Raw genomic sequence first — 6,653 nt, 5'->3', positions numbered from 1 at the left:
CCATGCTCGTGGCATTTCAAATGTATGTTCAGCTTCATCATGTTTTAGATGCAAATCTTCTCTTATGCCCATGTCCTCCAAATCAAGCCTAGAACTAACCGTGTCATTTGTCTTCCCTTCAATGTTCAGAAACGTCCCTAGTAGATTCTCACATATGTTTTTCTCAATGTGCATTACATCGAGATTATGCCTTAATTTCAGACCACCCCAGTATGGCAGGTCCCACAAACAAGACCTCCGGTCCCAACATTGACCTTCCGCATGCTTTCTTTTCTTTGCAAGCTTTCCTGGTCTCACATCCTTCACCTTCTCAAGTTGCTGCTCCAGCTCTTCCTTAGTGAATTTAGTTGGCTTGTCACGGGTTTCATTCTCCCCATTAAAATCTTTGCTTCTTCTCCAGTGATGGTTTCGGGGAAGAAAGCGGCGGTGCCCAATATAGTAGATCTGGCTCCTTATTCTCTTTGAGCAAGGGTCTTTGTGACAATGGACACATGCCTTATAACCCGCTGTGATCCTCCCAGACAGAGTGTGCAGTGCCGGGAAATCATGGATGGACCATATGACCGCAGCACGTAGATTGAACTTTTCTTCCGGACTAGAGGCATCGTATGTACGTACACGAGTCCAGAGCTGGAACAGTTCTTCTACGAGGGGCTCCATAAGGACATCAAAATCCTTTCCTAGGGACTCTGGACCTGGGATAAGCAGTGACATCATGAAGTTGGACTGATCTATGCATGCCCATGGTGGCAGGTTGTACGGCACCACAAACACGGGCCACATGCTATCAGACGTGTTCATGTTCCCAAACGGATTAAAGCCATCTATGGCAATGCCGAGTTTTATATTCCTTGGATCTGCAGAAAAATCTCCATGTTCACGGTCAAATTCTTTCCATGCCTCTCCGTCCGCTGGATGGCTCAGCTCATTGTCCACAGGTTGCCGCTGAAGCTTGTGCCATTGTACCTCCAATGATGATTTCTTCGAGATAAACATCCGCTGCAGCCTTGGTATCAACAGAAAGTTCCTAAGTTCCTTCTGTGGTATTGACTTCTTCCCAGCAGCATCTTTCCACCTTGAGGCATTGCATTTTGGATAGTTGTCATGCTTCGCAAAATCCTTCCGAAACAAGACACAGTTATTTGGGCACACATGTATTGAAACATAACCTAGCGCCAGCCTGCGGATTATGCTCAATGCTTCATCATAAGACCTGGGAACACAGCTATCAGGGAATTGCAAGGTCAAAAGGCGGAGTATTGCGTTGAATGCAGCACTACTAATCCGGTAGAAAGACTTGATGTGGAGTAACTTCACGGTGAAGGTAAATCTTGAAAATTTACCCCCTCCATGAGATGCGCGCTTAGCCTCCTTCAACACCTCAGCAAACATCGACTTCTCCCCATCAGCATGATCTTCAGCATCGTACAGATCCTTCGATAGGTCAGGAATCCTATCATCTTCATGCCCATCCTCTTCATCCAAACCAACATGCTCTCGCAAAATATTTTCCATAAAATTAATGCCAGCATCACCACCACCCATCATATGAGGAGCCTGTGTATCAGCTTCAATATGTTGAGGTTGTCCGGTTAAACGTTCTCCATGATATATCCATCTATCATATGTGTTGGCCATCCCATTAAGAAGAAGATGATCTTCCACTACACCTTGACCTTTTCTCCAACGGTTGAGGCAATTACAGCATGGGGAAACGATGACAACATCCTTGGAAAAAATTTCCCGAACAAATTGCATGAATTCATCAACTCCTTTCATATGTTCTTTCGAAAACCTTCTAACTCCTTTTCTAATCCAGCTTCTGTCCGGCGGCAGTAGCGAGTTCCCCATGCTCAGCGGCAGCACCACCACCACTACAAGTGGGCGAGGTGGCTGAGGCGAGCGGCACCACCACCGCTACCTCCACTGGTCGGGCGAGGTCGTCGTGGCCGAGGCGTGGCCGAGGTGGCCGTGGCGTCGGCACCACCACCACTGCCGATGGGTGAGGTGTGCGTGGCGGCCGCACCACCACCGCTGGTCACCGCCCCTGTCGGTCACCGCCCCCGTCCCCATCGGTCGCCGCCGCCCCCGAGATCTAGATTTGCTCGTCCCTTGTCGGAAATTGGCTAAGTGTTGGCCCTTGTCGGAAATTGGCCAAGTGTTCGCCTTCCCCGTCGGTCCCACTTGTCAATGATACGAGAGACCCACGATTTACTATAATATAACCCCAAATACTGATACCTTCGCAACAGTCCCTCTCTAGCCCAGCGGTAGCAAACACTTAGCGGAAGCGCTCGGTCGTGGGTTCGAGTCCCCGCTCGCACATGTTTTTTTGGGAATTAAGCGAGGCTCGCGCATGTCCCCGCTCGGTCGCCGGCCCCTCACCGGACTGTCAAATGGGTCCTACCTCATTGACAAGTAAGCGAGGCTGCTGAGGTGGCTGCGTAACCAGCCAAGTGCATTCGAACTATTTAGTAACGACCATGCATATTGGTCATTATCACCTAGAAATAAGGCAGTGCCAGGTGCTGTCCGCTTTATGACCTTTTCCAGTAAGCAAGCGATGACCTTTCTGATGAAAATGGTCGATGGTTTTTGGGGCTAGGACCCCTCCAGACAGCTTACGACCAAATGATGTCTAATGGTCATAGATTTATGACCATTCCTTATAGGGTCACACACAAAAGGTCGTTAGTTGACATATTTCTTGTAGTGGGAAATGGGATTAGATTTACAAGTATTTCCGGACGGAGGGAGTAATAATCTATAAGTTACTGTTCTGTCAGCTTCTTTTCATTAACTTCTAAATTAGGAGATCCTAACATAGGGAATCAACAACCAGAGATTATGTACCATTGCATATGGAGTTTCTATCAACTTATTAAGTCGTATCTACGTGTGTACCAAGACAAAATAAAAGGGAAATACAATACAAAAAGTTTATAAGAAATAATTAGCTAAGATCGGATCTTCAATCATCGAGTTCTGCTCAGCGCTTGTACAACACATCCTCCATACTATTTTCTCTGAATATTGCCTCAAACACATGGCGAACAGGTCCAACATGTAGACAGAGGAGAGATGGTGGTATTGGCCCGCGAAAAGAGGAGTCTTGCAAATGTTTCTTCTATTGGGATGCGAGGAGTAATCCATGCATGAATATGGTAAACAATTTCGTCCTTGTTATATTGTCGATGCCAAAGTCAAATTGTTGCTACCTTCAAATCATGTGAATGGTGGCAGTCTCTTATTGTGTTTGTAGCGTTGCAGGCCACACTGATCTTTAACTCACAGCACCTCGCACCTTCCTTGGTATGACACATATGCAATTAAACACCACAGCTATGTAAGGAGGTGATAGAAAATATCAGCAATTCAAAACTCCATTGCCCACCTTCATGCGCTTCTCCCACGGTGTGCTAAGATTATTGACGCTGCAGTGCACAAACTGCATGATGCCCCATGGAGAGGTCATCGTACAAAAAAGACCCTGGAATCACAGATAGGTTGTCCCCGACATGTACATGGCGCTGGCTCTTCCATCTAAGGCATTGCTGAGGTAAACGCTCAACATCTCCTGCAGACTGTATTGTGCGGTGGAGGCAATGGCTGGGTTGATGTGCCTCATCTCTAATCTAGAGGGGGTAGTCATGTAAGAAGAAAATAAATAAGCGGTAGAAATCTAACCAAGTAAAAGTGCTTGGGGAGAAGTTCTAGATTGAATTCATGAAGATCATTAAAAAAATTGAATCTGAATCGAAAGGAAAAGATATGTGGTGGATTCAAGTTTAAACAGGGAAGAAACAAAATCAAGAACAAATAATCCAAGAAAACGAATCCGGATCCGGATGGGCAAAGGATTTTGATTGAATAAACACCTGGATCATAAGGGATCCATGGCTGAAGAAAATCGAACCTGGTCCTCTCTAATTAATCTTGAAGATATGCTTTTTTTATCCATAGCTGAAGCAAAGCGAACCTGGTCCTTTCTCGTTAATCTTAACGATATGGTTTTCACTCTGATTAATTAGTACTCCAGTAAATAGATAGAAAGAAAAGAGACATATCTGAGAGATTGAACGGGACACATGAGAGAGAGCAAGATGCGCGAGCAAGGAAGAGAGAAGCATGAGAGAGATTGATATGTTATTTACCTGTGATTAATTTATATGTAGTAGATAAGGATGGAGAAGAGAGACAGATCTGTGAAGTCAAACGGAACTCATGTGAGAGAGAGAGAGGTGCGTGAGAAGAAAAGGGAGAAACGTGAGATATTGAGCCAGAAAAAAAAGATATACCTGAGAGATTGCAAGAGATACGTCAGTATGGAGAAATTTATGAATCAATCTGCACCGTAATAATTGCCTTTTTGGCTGTTGATTTAGATTTCTAATACGTTTTACACAAAATATCTGGTTGTTGTTTTTTATCTATACACGGAGAATTGCTAATACGTTTTGCACAAAATATCTGGTTGTTGTTTTTTCCCTGGACTCTATGCAGGGAGATTACATCCGGACGATTATTCTAAGTCCCACAAATTAGATGGTTTTGTTTTTCTTCTTTGATTATGGTGGGAGTTTCTAACGGGTTGATCATCACCGTAATAACTCGGTCCGACATCAGATAAACGGCTCGTCAAATCTAATTAACGTGGGAATTTCTTGAGAGTCTAGAATTAGTATAGGTATAGATGATGTGTCGACCGTCCCAACCTTACCAGTACGACCACGTTACCCTTATTGGACAGGGCTTTGTTGATTACTCTGGTCGGTACTAGCAAAGAGCCGCATTACTAGTGGAGGGAGTGATTGTCGTCGCTCTCATGATGGGGTCGTGCAAGGTAGGACGACTATGCAATTATTATGAGTTCCAGGCACACTGTTGGTCCCTGCATGGTTGATACTGTCCAGAGTCGGTGCTCGTAAGATGTACAACATGTGGGTTGGGTACCAATCGAGTGGACCTTTTTGTCTAGTATCGTCAGGGGAAAGATGATGATCGAGTACTTACATCGGGTATATGTGATATACCACGAGTCGTGGATGACACGGAAGTTTCCTGGATCCCGTGGGTCCAGCGTACTACCTCTGCATAGTGTTAAAATATTCGAATAGCCGTGTCCACGGTCAAGGACAGTTGGGTAATCCTGCTTAAACTACGTCCAGCGTTTCCGCATAAACCAAGTGTGACTGAGTGTGTGTGTGGTGTTAAAAAGGTGTTATCATAATGATAATATGACCAAGTTCGGTGACTTGGCATATAGGGTAAACCCGGATGGATTAGCCCTCACTTGATAAATTGAGGTTCTGACAAGTCCGATGACTTGGCATATAGGGTGAACCCGGTTGGTTTAGCCCTTAGCAGATACATTGATATCTGTAACGTGTTCTTAAAGAGTAATTCTTTAACTTGATGCATATTCATGATCATACCACCCAGATGAGTTATACTAGAAATGCACGATATTGTTATGCTTCACTTTCATTGTTCATATCATGGGCTGTTTGTGAGTACATTCAAAGTACTCATTGGCTTGCCACTGGTTATTTTATTGACCAGGTGTGAAAGATAGGATATGGTGAAGATTAACTCGGTGACGTTCTTGCGAGCTAGGACGCTTCCCAGTCAGAATGCATGTAGGTTAAGGCTGATGGCATGGGTTCACGCTTTCAACCAATAATTCCGCTATTGGTCTATTTTGGTGCTTTGGCCTTCAAGGCCCTATATATGTAAGACTCGACGGAGGTGGCCATTTATTCTATCAAACAATATGTATGGATGTAAGACTCTTTTATTCGGTATCTGTGTTCGGTGAGCATTCATCTCTGAGATCACTGAGCACGGCTATTCTCGACTAGTAAGTCGGGGTCCCCACAGAGCTGGTATCAGAGCCATCCTGACTGTAGGAAGTCCTTAGTTAGCACGGACATTTGTTTAGGATAAAACTGCTTTCCAAATTCTTCGAAAATACTTACAAAACCTATATATTTTCTCGACTCTCCTAAATCTTCAAAGAAATTGAAGGTTATGCTCTAGCCTTCCACTCTTATTTTCTTGACACTCCTCGTCTACTTTTTAATAAAATTGCAAATGGTCGTTAGTACCTTATGCCTTCTGACCGAGGGATAAAGTGAAATCCTCGTGAGCAGCCCGGAATGAAGTTACCTTTCCAGGCAAACACCTGTGCTGAAAGACAGAGAAGACCACTCCGCGACCAGACGACACCCACATAAGTAACTCCAAGAAGAACGAGGACATCGAGGCTTAGAAGATGGTGAAACCCTGGGCACTGTTCCAGAGTGATGCCACTTTTGCCTACGATAAACTGGACATAATATATGCAAACCTTGATCTGCATCACTAATAGAGTGACCCTGTCAGTTTTAAGAAATTGTGTCAGCCACTACCGGTGGATGAGAACCTCGCCATTTGGTCCACCTCACCTTAGTGAGTAGGAAAACGATTCTCTTCATCCCCCAGTCTAGGTGTCGATATCGCATTTAGTATGATTGACAGATCAGAACTCTATCCTGTCATGCAAATATTGGTGCATGAAGATGTCTACTTGAGACTCCCGAAGCCTCGGAAGACGAGAAGACACTGACAAGATCATGAAGACCACAGAAGACCCTGTCAACGACAGCAATGAA

The sequence above is a fragment of the Hordeum vulgare genome, chromosome 1H, assembly GCF_904849725.1.
Source record: "Hordeum vulgare subsp. vulgare chromosome 1H, MorexV3_pseudomolecules_assembly, whole genome shotgun sequence".
NCBI classification, from domain to species: domain Eukaryota; kingdom Viridiplantae; phylum Streptophyta; class Magnoliopsida; order Poales; family Poaceae; genus Hordeum; species Hordeum vulgare.
The sequence above is the reverse complement of the archived record's forward strand: the minus strand, read 5'-3'. Positions refer to the sequence as shown.